The 13,005-nt window shown below is 35.3% G+C and overlaps 1 protein-coding gene and 1 pseudogene across 2 annotated transcripts in view; one reads left to right on the top strand and one right to left on the bottom strand.

Annotated features, from left to right (window-relative positions):
- Positions 1 to 494: 494 nt before the first annotated feature.
- LOC141301436 (leucine-rich repeat-containing protein 56-like) lies at positions 495 to 11,346 on the bottom strand (annotated as a pseudogene).
- Positions 11,347 to 12,658: 1,312 nt separating this feature from the next.
- The window catches only part of LOC141301079 (GTPase HRas-like), a 44,314-nt gene continuing 43,967 nt past the window's right edge, over positions 12,659 to 13,005 (top strand). Inside the window, exon 1 of one of the 2 annotated variants that reach the window (XM_073831333.1) lies at positions 12,659 to 12,783. The gene's annotated coding sequence lies outside the window, so the exon portion shown is untranslated. Of the gene's footprint in view, positions 12,789 to 13,005 lie in introns of both variants that reach the window. The other variant, XM_073831334.1, reaches the window with a different exon arrangement.

Here is a 13,005-nt window from a genome sequence, read left to right on the forward strand (position 1 = left end):
GACTGACAGTTTAGGAGTTATAAACGATTTCGTACTTTTGACCGCTGTAGCGCCCCCGTCAGGCCGATTGAGACGAGCCTTGGTCACATTGTAGGCGGTGTGAGTACTACCATCCCTCCTAGTTTCAAGTCTCTATGACTTAAGGATTAGTCTGCACGATCAGTTTTATGTGGAGATCGCTGATCCATGACCATTCTAACAATTATATTAAAGTTTCAGCGCTGCACACTTGAGCCCTTGATAACTGGCCTTAAACATTTAATCAGTAGTGTATGTTATTTATTTGTTATGACATTCCAGATTTAAAAAATTGTTGATGCATTAATTATATCCTTAAAACCCCATACAAGCTAAAAGAAAGAGTTCATTAGCAATTTTCCATTCTCCATTTTCCAAATCTACACAATATGTGTGGATCTGCATTAAAAGTCTTGTTCAGTAATCCTTTCCAAAATGGCTAAAAGATTCTGAAGAGATAAATGCTGTGGTGTTTGTTAGAACAACACTGTTATCTGATTGTCATCTGTGGAAAATCTGTCAGAGACGTGGAATAACAGTCCTGCACCTGCGTCTGCAAACACTGAACCTGCAAGAACAGACATGTAGCAATCTGCCAGAGATGAAGCTGCGCTGCTGAAGAACAGAGTTCACAATCACAGTCATCTGACATAAACGTCAGTCAGTATCAGTGATCACATGACATCTGTGGACTGAGACTCTCCTGTCTATCACACCTGGAATACTTCTGAAATAAAGCAGAGACAAACAGCAGGTATCATAATGCAGATGGCGCCCCCTAGTGGTTCAGACTGAAAAGTGTTTCTAAAAGTGTGTAAACCTGCAGTAAGGATGCATTTATCTATTCAGACCCACAATGCATCACTTCAGACGGGTGTTTGTGGACGTCTAGGTGTCAGTTTTTCAGAGTGTATTATTGGTTTATGTTGGATGTCTGTGTGTTGATGATTCTCAGTCGCTTCTGACCTGAATTAGGAGAATAAACTGTAGTCAGAAATGCGTTTGTTAAAGTAATAGATCACCCAAAATCAGATTTAACAGGAATGATTGGCCACACCATTGAGCAGGACTAGTGGAGGGCCTGTGAGGTTTGTGGATGAATCTCATGATGCTCTTGGTCCCATGAGTCTCCTCTGATGCTCTCGCTTTACTGCCGTCTGCATTATGAGCTCTGAGTCTCCGAGTGCGGATCTGTGTGATCCTCCGGCCAGCAGGGGGAGCTGCTGCTGCTCTGGGTGGAGGAGAGGGAGACATCGAACAGCCTGATGAAGAGCTGAGTCTCAACATCTCTGGAGATTCTGTCAGAAACAAGCACATGATGAAGAGACTCATGAGCGTCATTCATATACGAGAGAAATAACCTGACGCACCTGCTGAGCGAGACTGAAAGGACGAATCAGGAGAGCTTGTGTCTCTAGTGATGTCATCACTGCTGAAACTATGGCTGTGACTGCCTTCATCTTCATCTTCATCATCGCTGTGGTGGATCTTCATCACCTGCGGCTGCCGCTCCGTCTCAATAACCGACAGACGTCTGTCAGAAGAACAGCACACACATGTTGGGTTTACATGTTTTATGGGGACATTCCATAGGCGTAATGGTTTTCATACTGTACAAACCGTATTTTCTATGGCCCTACACCTACCCTACACCTAAACCTAGCCCTCACAGGAGATTGTGCACACTTTTACTTCCTCAAAAAAACTCATTGTGCATGATTTATAAGCCTGTTTTCTCATGGGGACCTAAGAAATGTCCCCACAAGGTCAAAATCTACTGGTATTACTGTCCTTGTGGGGACATTTGGGAGGTTCAGTACTTGTTGTGTTCAATCCTCCATTTTCTGAGTTCAGTAAAAACATCTCTGTGATCCCGACTGCTGGACTCTTCATGATCATACGTGTGTTCAGGAATGAAACTGCTGAGTCGAGTGCTGGACCGGGTTTGAGAGACACAGTTTTGGAGCTGGATAGACAGAAATATTTTTTTCATGGGGTGACATATAATACACATACATAATTATATTGGTGTTCAGTATATGGATAAGTTTTATGAGATTCACCTTTATTTTCTGTCTTCGTGCTCGAGCAGCCTGTAGAGGATTCCCACAGAGAACTCGACCAACACCTGTGCAAACGTCACCGTACACATATTACTTCCCAACACACAGCAGACACCAATAAATATGTGATATTATTATTATTAATATTGTAGTTGTCATAGACTGGTGCTGGTTAGACGAGACGGAAGTCAAAACTTGAATGATAAACACTTTTAATCTTGATCTTCAAAGGAAAGACAGGATATTGCCACACACATGCTACATTCGATGACCGACAAAAGACTAAACTCAAAGACAGACTTATAAAGGCAAACTAATCAAGAAACACAGGTGATACAGATAATGAATAAACAAGGACTAATCACAGGGCTAAACCAAATCATTACAAACAGACGGGGGAAGACAGAGGGAGAAACCAAATGACAAACAGTGCAAAACAAAGGCAAAAGGCAAGACACATAAGGCTACATATGACAGTAGTTACTGTAGCATAAACTCATAATCACGTGTATAATAGTTTATGAGTGTCATAAGGATGGCACAATTTGGAAAAAAACAATCTAATTTGATTTTTCTGATGAAAATGACAACTGCTATTTAAATTACAATAATAATAATAAATTGATATATTATTACTTATAACAATAACTGTTATTTAAATTAAATAAATAAATAAAAACACTAAAGGTGCCATAGAATGCATTGAGAGAATATTTTAAATTGTTCTCTGATATCTACATAGAAGGTATATGACATAGGAAAGGGCAAAAAATGTCCAGAAACGGTTTTACAGGTCCATTTACAACCCTAGGATTTGTCCCTAGAATGAAATGCTCTGTTATTGCCTTTTTTGGAAGCTTCATGAATATTAATGAGCTCTGCTCCGATTGGCTGTTTCACAGAGCTGCTGGTCTCAATAGCTCACACATGGATAAATATATATATTTAATTAAGCTCTAGCCGCTTTTAATATGTGGTTTGTTGAATCTGCCGTTTTGAATCGCCAACATTTTAGTCTCATTGTGATCCATGTGCTCTGTGTAAAGTTATAATGCATTATTATATTTTTATATAATTAATTTTGCAAATGTTAAAATAATATTTATTACTATTGTAATATTATTAATTTATTATTTATAATAATAATAAATTATAATAATTGTATTATTGTTTAATATAAAAAATTAAACCATTTATATTTTTATATAATATATATTATAATTTTGCACTAATATTATTATTATTAATAAGTATTATTATTGTTATTGTCATCATCATTGTTATTATTATTATTGAATAAAACAGTAGATAATAATAATAATTATTATTATTATTATTGTTATTAAATAAAACATTAAAATATTTATTACTATTGTAATATTATTAATTATTATTGTTTTTATTTTAAGTATTATTACTATTAAATAAAAACATTCAACAAAATAAGAAATGCTACAGTTGTAATATTCTAGATTTATTAATAATAATAATAATAATAATAATAATAATAATTACTATTATTATTATATTTTATATAATTAATTTTTATACATATTAATAAGAAGTATTATTATTATTATTATTAAACAAAAATGTTAAAATAATATTTATTACTATTGTAATATTATAAATTTATTATTTATAATAAAAATAATAATAATTGTATTATCGGTCAATATAAAAACATTAAACAAAATAATACTATTTAATACTATTGATTTATTATTATTAATATATTTTTTAGAGAACTAATTTTGTAATATAATTAATAATAATAAGTATTATTATTATAATAAGTATTATAATTATCATGTAATACTATTATCATTGCTGTTGTTATTATTATTATTATTAAACAAAAATGTTAAAATAATATTTATCACTATTGTAATTTTATGAATTTATTATGAATAATAATTAGAATAACAATTATAATTGTATTATTGTTAAATATAAAAAAAATTAACAAAATAAGAAAATGATACAATTGTAATACTATTAATTTAATACTAATACTAATAACAATAATAATAATTATTATTATTATTATATTGTTTATAATTTATTTACTATAAATAATAATTATTATTATATGCATTACTAATATAATATTATTAATTTATTATTATTAATAATAATAATAATAATTTTATTATTACTAAATAAAACCATTAAACAGCAATTCCAATAATATAAAGGTATTATTATTAATAAATATTATATTATTATTTTTAAATAAAAACATTAAACAAAGGAACTATTACTAATGTAACATTTCATTGTGAAAATTATTATTTAATAAAATATATAAATAATAACTCCTTCATTTTCAGCTTGAGTGCAGTTGTTTTACCGTTGGTCAGATCACTGGCCTCGTGGTTCAGGACGGCGATGTCGGAGCCGCTGGATCCTGGTCTCGATCCGGTGCAGGAAGTGAGAGGTCTGCCGCTGTCTGGACGGCTGGAGACACTCCTGGAGGAGATTCTCAGATGTCCAGACGGGGCTGAAGCAGGTCTGACGCCGCTCTCACTGACACATCTCTCTTCTGATGGAGAGACTGGTTCTTAAACACATGGAGTGCTGCTGAAACAGTCTTCAGAAGCTGCTGTTTGTCTTTACCTGTGTCTGTATCTGTGAGCTCCAGGCCGTCACTGACTGAAGCCTCTTTGATGGATTCTCTGAGAAGAGTCCAGTCCTGCAGTGAAGTTCTGCAGCGTTGAGGATTGTCCTCTTCAACAGGAACATCATCGAGGAAGATCAGCTGAGGGATCAGATCACGCACCGCAGACCTGTAGTTGTAGTCTGAGACCTGCAGCACAAAAAAAAAGTAAATGGCTGTAACACTGCAAAAAATGCTTTTCTTACTTGGACGTTTTGTCTTGTTTCCAGCCAAAATATCTAACAATTCTTAAATCAAGAAGGATTTTCTAATTCCAACAGAAAACCAGGTTATTTTTCTTAACCCATTGGCAGATTATTTAGCTTGTTTCAAGCAAAAACTCACTTAATTTTGACTTGTTTTTCTGAAAGCAAGACAATAATATTTACTCATCTAGAAAATCCTTCTTGATTTAAGAATTGTTAGATATTTTGGCTGGAAACCAGACAAAAAATCTAAGTAAGAAAAGCATTTTAGCAGTGAAAGTACAACGTTTAAGTACCAAAGTGCTTTTTAACTTAAATCTATGGTGTTAAACTTTAAGACTGAGTGGAAATTTATCAGATAAATACCTCAGGAAATAATTGTGTATTTGATAATAAGTGTTCAAAAGTTCAATGTTTTTGAAAGAAGTCTCACCAAATGCATTTATTTGATCAAAAATACAGTAAAAATTATTACAATTTGAAATAATTGTTTTCTATTTGAATATATTTTAAAATGTAATTTATTTCTGTGATGTAAAACTGAATTTTCAGCATCATTACTTCAGTCTTCAGTGTCACATGACCCTTCAGAAATCAATTTAAAGAAATACTTATTATTATTATCAATGCTTAATATGTTTGTGAAAACCATGATACACTTTTCAGGATTATTTGATGAATAGAACGTTCGTAAAAACTGTGTTTATTTGATATAGAAATCTTTTGTAACATTTCAAATGTCTTTATTTTAACTTTTAAATGTGTCCCTGCTGAATAAGAGTATTATTTTTTTCCTAAAACTTTTTCCTAGGCTTTTGAATGGTTATATATCTGTTATATATCACTTGTTGCTGTGAAAGGAAGTGCAAAGCCTTGTTTTGATCCGCAGTAAAGGAAGTGAATGAAAGACAGAGAGAAAGCAAATGAGGGCGTCCTTCATTTACCACTTCATGAATATTCACAGCAGTTTGTTCACTCACTGAACACTCGCCCTAGATTTGTGATTCCTGACACAGTTTGACCGAAAACAAGCTCAGTGCAATGAGGGAATAACAATCTAAATAAAACATTGACTTAATGGAAAAATATTTGTGAAATAAAGCTAAAATAAAATATAAACATAAATATTAGATATTAGAAATAACAGAAAAACTTCTTTAAAAAAGAAAGAAAATTGAATTGAATGTAAAAAAATATTTAGATATTAGAAATAATGGAACTCATAATAGATATAATAATAGAACAAAGAAAAAAGAAAATTAGAATTAAAAAAAATTATAAATGTTGCCTTGACATCTAACTGAAAAAAGTACTAAAATTCAATTAAAAACTAAAAATATTAAAAGTAACTGTAAACAAACAGGGGAACACAATTTAATTAAAAGTTTAATTTAATGTAAAAATATTTGTGAAATAAAGCTAAAATAAAATATTAATATACAGTTGAGGTCAAAAGTTTACATCGCCCTTGCAGAATCTGCAAAATGTTAATTATTTTACCAAAATATAAGGAGTCATACAAAATGCATGTTATTTTTTATTTAGTACTGACCTGAATAAGATATTTCACATAAAATATGTTTACATGCAGTCCACAAGAGAAAATAATAGTTGAATTTATAAAAATTGACCCTGTTCAGATTCTTAATACTGTGTTGTTAACTTTTTTTTTTTGTTTAGTGATAGTTGTTCATGTGTCCTGAACAATTCAACTGCCTGCTGTTCTTCAGAAACATCCTTCAGGTCCCACAAATTCTTTGCTTTTTCTGCATTTTTCAAAAAGTATAAAGATCATACAGTCATTGTTGGAAAGGGTTTAAATACACAAAAATGCTGAAAAACCAAAGAATTTGTGGGACCTGAAGGAAGTTTCTGAAGAACAGCGAGCAGTTTAACTGTTCAGGACAAACAAGGGACTCATGAACAACTATCACTGAACAAACAAAAAAACAGGGAGAGCACTAGCACCAACATTCACATCAGTCCATTTCAGTTCTCTAATATCAGACATATTGTTGTGTCATTTCTGTAATGGATGAGGCGGGCAGCATTACATTTAAGTGCTCAAAAACAAGTCATTGTGATATAATGGGCTATATGGAGACATCATTATCTCTCTGGACCATTAGTTGCTCAACCACACAGAGATGCTGAGCCTCATCTCTCTCATTCTCTGTTAGACAAGCGCCCATGTACCTCAGAGGCTCCTGGAGCGGGACGGGTGCACATAGGGTTTCCTTCCAGTGAAAGTGTTTTGAGCTTCACACAACGGCCCAAAAACCACAACTGAGCCAGATCATCAACCTCGTTCACCTCCAGATCCAGCAGCTCCAGATCTTCCAGCAAACTGATTGGACTCAGGTCTGAGATGCTGTTGAAGGCCACATACAGCTCCTGAGCAAAACATCATTTAAGGCCACATATCATAGCATTTATGACTCTTTCGCTTTATTCAATGAACAAACAAACATACTGTAGTTCATGAGATATAGTATAATTTGTTGGATTTTAAAATACTTTCTGCTATTAAAACGGCTTGTTTTCAGTGTTTTTCGATACCTTTAAAGAAGAAAGAGCAGAAATCCCCTCCAGGTCGGTCAGACCACATCGAGCCAGATATAAGACCTGCAGGTGGGAAAGACCAGTTCCGAGATCCCTGAGGAAATACTGAGAATAATAAGCCTTCATCGCCTTTCTCTCCAGCAGCATTTCTCTCTGTCTACATTATTATATTTCAATGCATGCTTATCTTCTATAAAACTGAATGTAGTTTGGGTTCTGTATTCTTTTATAAATTCTATTTGTTGATGGTTTTCGAAGATGAGGGCCTGTAACACAAGCTGTTCCTATTTTGGCTTTTATGAATTTGTATGTACTACATTTGTGACCCTGGACCACAAAACCAGTCATAAGGGTCAATATACAGTCAAGCCCGAAATCACTCATACCCCTGGCAAATTCTGACTTAAAGTTACTTTTATTCAACCAGCAAGGTTTTTTTTGACCGGAAATGACACAGGCTTCTCCCAAAAGATAATATAACGCACAAGAGGCATCATTTGAACAAAAAGTGTCATGTCCAAAATTATTCATACCCTTTGCAAACTGTCACAGTTAATGGGAAAATCCAAAGTTCTATACCATTCCAAATAGTCCAAGCTGTTCTAAAGCATCTTAATTACCCTGATTCACTGGAAACAGCTGTTTTAATCAACTCAACAGGTGAAAAACAGAAGCTCTCTGCTGTTGGTTTGTGGACAGTCATGGCTAAGACAAAGGAGCTCACTGAGGACCTGCGGCTGCGCATTGTGACTGCTCACAAGTCAGGAAAGGGCTATATGACCATATCTAAATGTTTTGAAGTTCCAGTGGCTACAGTGCAAAGTATTATTAAAAAATACAAGACGTTCCACACTGTGAAAAATCTCAGAGGACGTGTCTAAAGCCAAAAGTGAGACCTGTGCTGGCCAGGAGGATAGTGAGAGAGGTAAACAAGAATCCAAGGATCACCACCAAGGCCATCCTGATGAATCTGGGCTCTGCTGGTGGCAACATCTCAAGGCAGACAGTCCAACAGACACTGAACACCACTGGAGACCACGGACGCAGACCAAGGAGGACACCACTTCTCCAGTTTAGGCACACAAAAGCCCGCTTGACATTTGCAAATGCTCATCTGGACAAAGAAGAAGAATTGTTTGGCCACAATGATGTAGCCTTTATTTGGCGTAAAAAAGGAGAATCCTTCAACCCTAAGAACACCATACCCACTGTCAAACATTGTGCTGGGAACCTAATGTTTTGGGGGTGTTTTTCAGCCGGTGGACCAGGGAACCTAATCACAGTAAACGGCACCATGAAAAAGGAGCAATACATCAAAATTCTCAACAACAACATCAGGCAGTCTGCAGAGAAACTTGGCCTTGGGCACCAGTGGACATTTCAGCACGACAACGACCCAAAACACACAGCAAAAGTGGTGAAGAAATGATTAGCAGACAAAAACATTAACGTTTTGCAGTGGCCCAGCCAGAGTCCTGACTTAAATCCAATTGAGAATCTGTGGAGGAGCTAAAGATCAGGGTGATGGCAAGGAGACCCTCCAACCTGAAAGAGTTGGAGCTCATCGCTAAAGATGAATGGGCAGAAATACCAGTGGAGACATGCACAAAGCTGGTCAGCAATTATAGGAAGCGTTTGATTGCTGTAATAGCCAATAAAGGCTTTTCTATTGATTATTGAGAAGGGTATGAATAATTTTGGACATGGCATTTGTTGTTCAAATGTAAATAAAATATGAGTAATACTTTTTTCCACAATGATGCCTCTTGTACATCGTCTTATTATCTTCTGGAAGACATCTGTGTCATTTCTAATAAAAAAAGACTTTAAGGGGCCGTTCACATGTCGCGCCTAAAAACGCGTGGAAAACGCTAGGCGCGCCGCTTTCTTCCTTGTCAAAAAAAGCTTGCGCTCCGGAAGCGTCTGCCGTTTCTAAGCAACCATCAGCTGCGCTCTAGCTCCAAGCTGCGGTGCGCTTGCGACATTCTGAAAAGTTGAGATGTTTTTATCTCGATGCGGCGCGGACGCGCCCGGAAAAAACGAGCGCGTCGCACCGCGTGCGCGTCGCGACCGCGTCGCTTCCAAAATGCGCGCGCAAGCCGCGCGTCTCCATTTGAAATAACGAACTTGCGCGCGCAAAAGACGCTTCATGTGAACGGCCCCTAAGTCAGTATTTGCCAGGGGTATGAATAATTTCGGGCTTGACTGTACATCATCTGAATAAATTAGATTTCCACTGATGTATTGTTTGTTGGGATAGGACAATATTTGGCCGAGATACAACTATTTGAAAATCTGGAATCTGAGGGTGCAAAAAAATCTAAATATTGGGAAAATCGCCTTTAAAGTTGTCCAAATGAAGTTCTTAGCAATGCATATTACTAATCAAAAATTAAGTTTACGATAGGAAATTTACAAAATATCTTCATGGAACATGATCTTTACTTAACCCTTTAACTTAAGTTTACTTCACCATATTACAAATAAATCCTAATGTAATCATGACAAACTATTTATCATGGGGAAGATCTAAGATTCCCAAATAGATATGTTACCATTGTTTTGTGTTACAAAATATGTAGGAAAGGTAATAGATTAATTTATGATAAGAGTCCACCTCAAAAATCTACATCACAACAGGGGTTCGACCTTTATCACAAAAAAAGACTTTCTTCATTGACTTTTCCCAATAACGCTTTAGAAATAATAAGAAAGTATATATCACTTGAAAACTTAAAATCTCAAAATGCATCCTTTGAAAGCCATTTTAAAATCAGACAATGCATTACCATGGAAATTGTACATGAAAATCATATTACAAAATGTTTTTGTTCATGAATTATAAAAATGTAACTTTGGATAGTGCATTTTCACAGCTATGTTCAAAATAGGGAGTGACAGGCTGATCAATAAAATCGATAATTTTAACCCATACAATGTATTTTTGGGTATTGCTACAAATATACCCGTGCTACGTATGACTGGCTTTGTGGTCCAGGGTCACATTTACAGTGTTTTTGTCATTTTCAAGCTTGATATCAAAGACCCAATCCACTTTCATTATATAATTCATTATATATTTAGTTGTGGTCCACAAAAGTAAGTCAGACAGGGTTTGAAACAAGTAAATGGTCATATATTTTCGTTTTTGAGTGAACTGTTGCTTTATGGATGGAATAAAGTGTCTGTTGTAGGGAAATAAAGGTCTTACCGCACAGATGAGATCAAACTGTTGTTCATTTTTAGCTGTGTAAGTTTGGGCAAGTAGATTCCTGTGAGAAAAGAAGACAAAAACACAAATATTCATCAGATTTACTCTCTCATAATCCAAACTACATTACAGTCACTTAAAATCACATTTGGACCATTACTGTCTCTCACAATGTGAAGGTTGAAGTTTAATGACAAGTAAACATTTGGCTCCCCAAATTCTTACCAAAATAAATGAATAAACAGTTATTTCAATAAATCTGACCGAAGTTATCTAGCGTGTCCTGTCGCGTGTCAACGCACATCTCCAGTGAAGTCACTTCTTGTAAATCGTCCGATCCAGAAATAATTTTCTGAAAATATAAAAACAAGCTACAGGTGTTTTTTCACTTTTGTTGCTCTTTATTTCTGATGTTAGTAACGTTTTTACACTGTACATGTGTAGTACATGTTTAGTCCCATCATGAGCTCGTACCAGTTTCTCAGGTGAAAGACTCTGATCGATCATCAGCTCTTCAGGATCATCATCAGCTATAGGTTTGGGGTTTAATAAACCAGATCCACTAAAATCAGTCACGATGGAGAGAGCTGTGCCTAGTCTCTTCTTTATCGACGATTCACTCGACATTTGTAACCTTGGAATAAGTTTTGGAGAAAACGGCGAATTCAGTATATTCAGTAAGTAAGCTGCTCAAACATATATTTTCATTGTGTCTTCATACCGTTGCATTTTTTTCTTACCTTTTGAGCCCAAATAACGTTTAGCATTTGTTTTTTGCCTCACTGGAGGCAAGAGGGAAAGTTTACATAGCAACGAAATCTACTTCCTGGATACTGAATACGGGGCCCTTGGGATTTGTAGTCCATTAATATCCACCTTATTTTTCCCAGAGACTATAGAAATACAAAGACGTTTTTTTTTAAATCGCAAAACATATGATCCAAACATATTCAGGGAAAGTATAACTGTATCTTTGACAACATACTCTTACAACACCAAACAAACATGGGTTTACATACACAGACAGAGAAAAGCATTAAAATAAAGTTAAAGGAGTAGTTCACTTTCAGAACAAAAATTTACAGATAATGTACTTACCTCCTTTTCATCCAAGATGTTCATGTCTGTCTTTCTTCAGTCGAATGGAAATTATGTTTTTTGAGGAAAACATTTCAGGATTTCTCTCCATATAGTGGACTTCTATGGTGCCCCCGAGTTTGAACTTCCAAAATGCAGCTTCAAAGGACTCTATGTAAACAACATATTTTACTTAAATATACACATGTAGTATATGTGTTTGTGTATTTATATATGCATAATAAATATACAGTTGAGGTCAAAAGTTTAGATACACCTCGCAGAATCTGCAAATTGTTAATTATTTCACCAAAATAAGAGAAATCATACAAAATGCATGTTATTTTTTATTTAGTATTGATCTGAATAAGATATTTAACATAAAAGACAAAGTCTACAGGAGAAAATGATAGTTGAATTTATAAAAATGACACCGTTTTACAATAAAAAAAATATACATTAAAATCAAAATTCAAATAAGTTTTATTGCAAATGGTCAGCCTAGACATGCTTTTTCCCACACTTAGAATAATGGATAAAGTAAGTTTGGGTTGCTGTGTACAACGCAGAGGATCCGTATTCTGGCGGTTGTGGATTGTACTAATCTGATTGGTTGTTGCGTTCTTGGAGGCGGGGCAAAGCCTTGTGATTGGCTGTGTTCTCTGTCGATCAGCCTCTCAGACCCCAAACGAGCCACTTTTCTGGAATCGGCGAAAGACACCGAGCAACGTCACCAGGACCTACTTAATATTCATTAGCTGCGCCTTTGCAATAGTAGGATTGGTGTTTGGACCGGAGGGGCGGGGCTGTGTGTCGTGTGGGGCTGGGCGTAGGCTGTACTGCGCACACACACACACTCACATACATATACACACTACAGCGGAGCACATTGTTCACACTGGACTGTCTGCTACATCTAATGCAATCCAGGAAAATCTCGAAATAAACCAAATCTCCTGGAGACTGACCGTATCCGGGGAATCAGAGGTGAAGTTAGTATTTTTCTCGTTATTTTAGGCATAAATCGTTTGATTGCAATGTAATATTGTAGGGGACCAAGTGGCATAGTAGCAAGTATTGTTTACCTAAACACATATATATTTTTATTTATTTACACACACACACTTATGATGACTAGTGGTGCGTTTTTATAACTGCATGGAGAATGTTTACATATTAGTAGACGATCACTCATCGATGGTCTAACGT

Source organism: Garra rufa, chromosome 25, assembly GCF_049309525.1.
Source record: "Garra rufa chromosome 25, GarRuf1.0, whole genome shotgun sequence".
Lineage (NCBI taxonomy): Eukaryota > Metazoa > Chordata > Actinopteri > Cypriniformes > Cyprinidae > Garra > Garra rufa.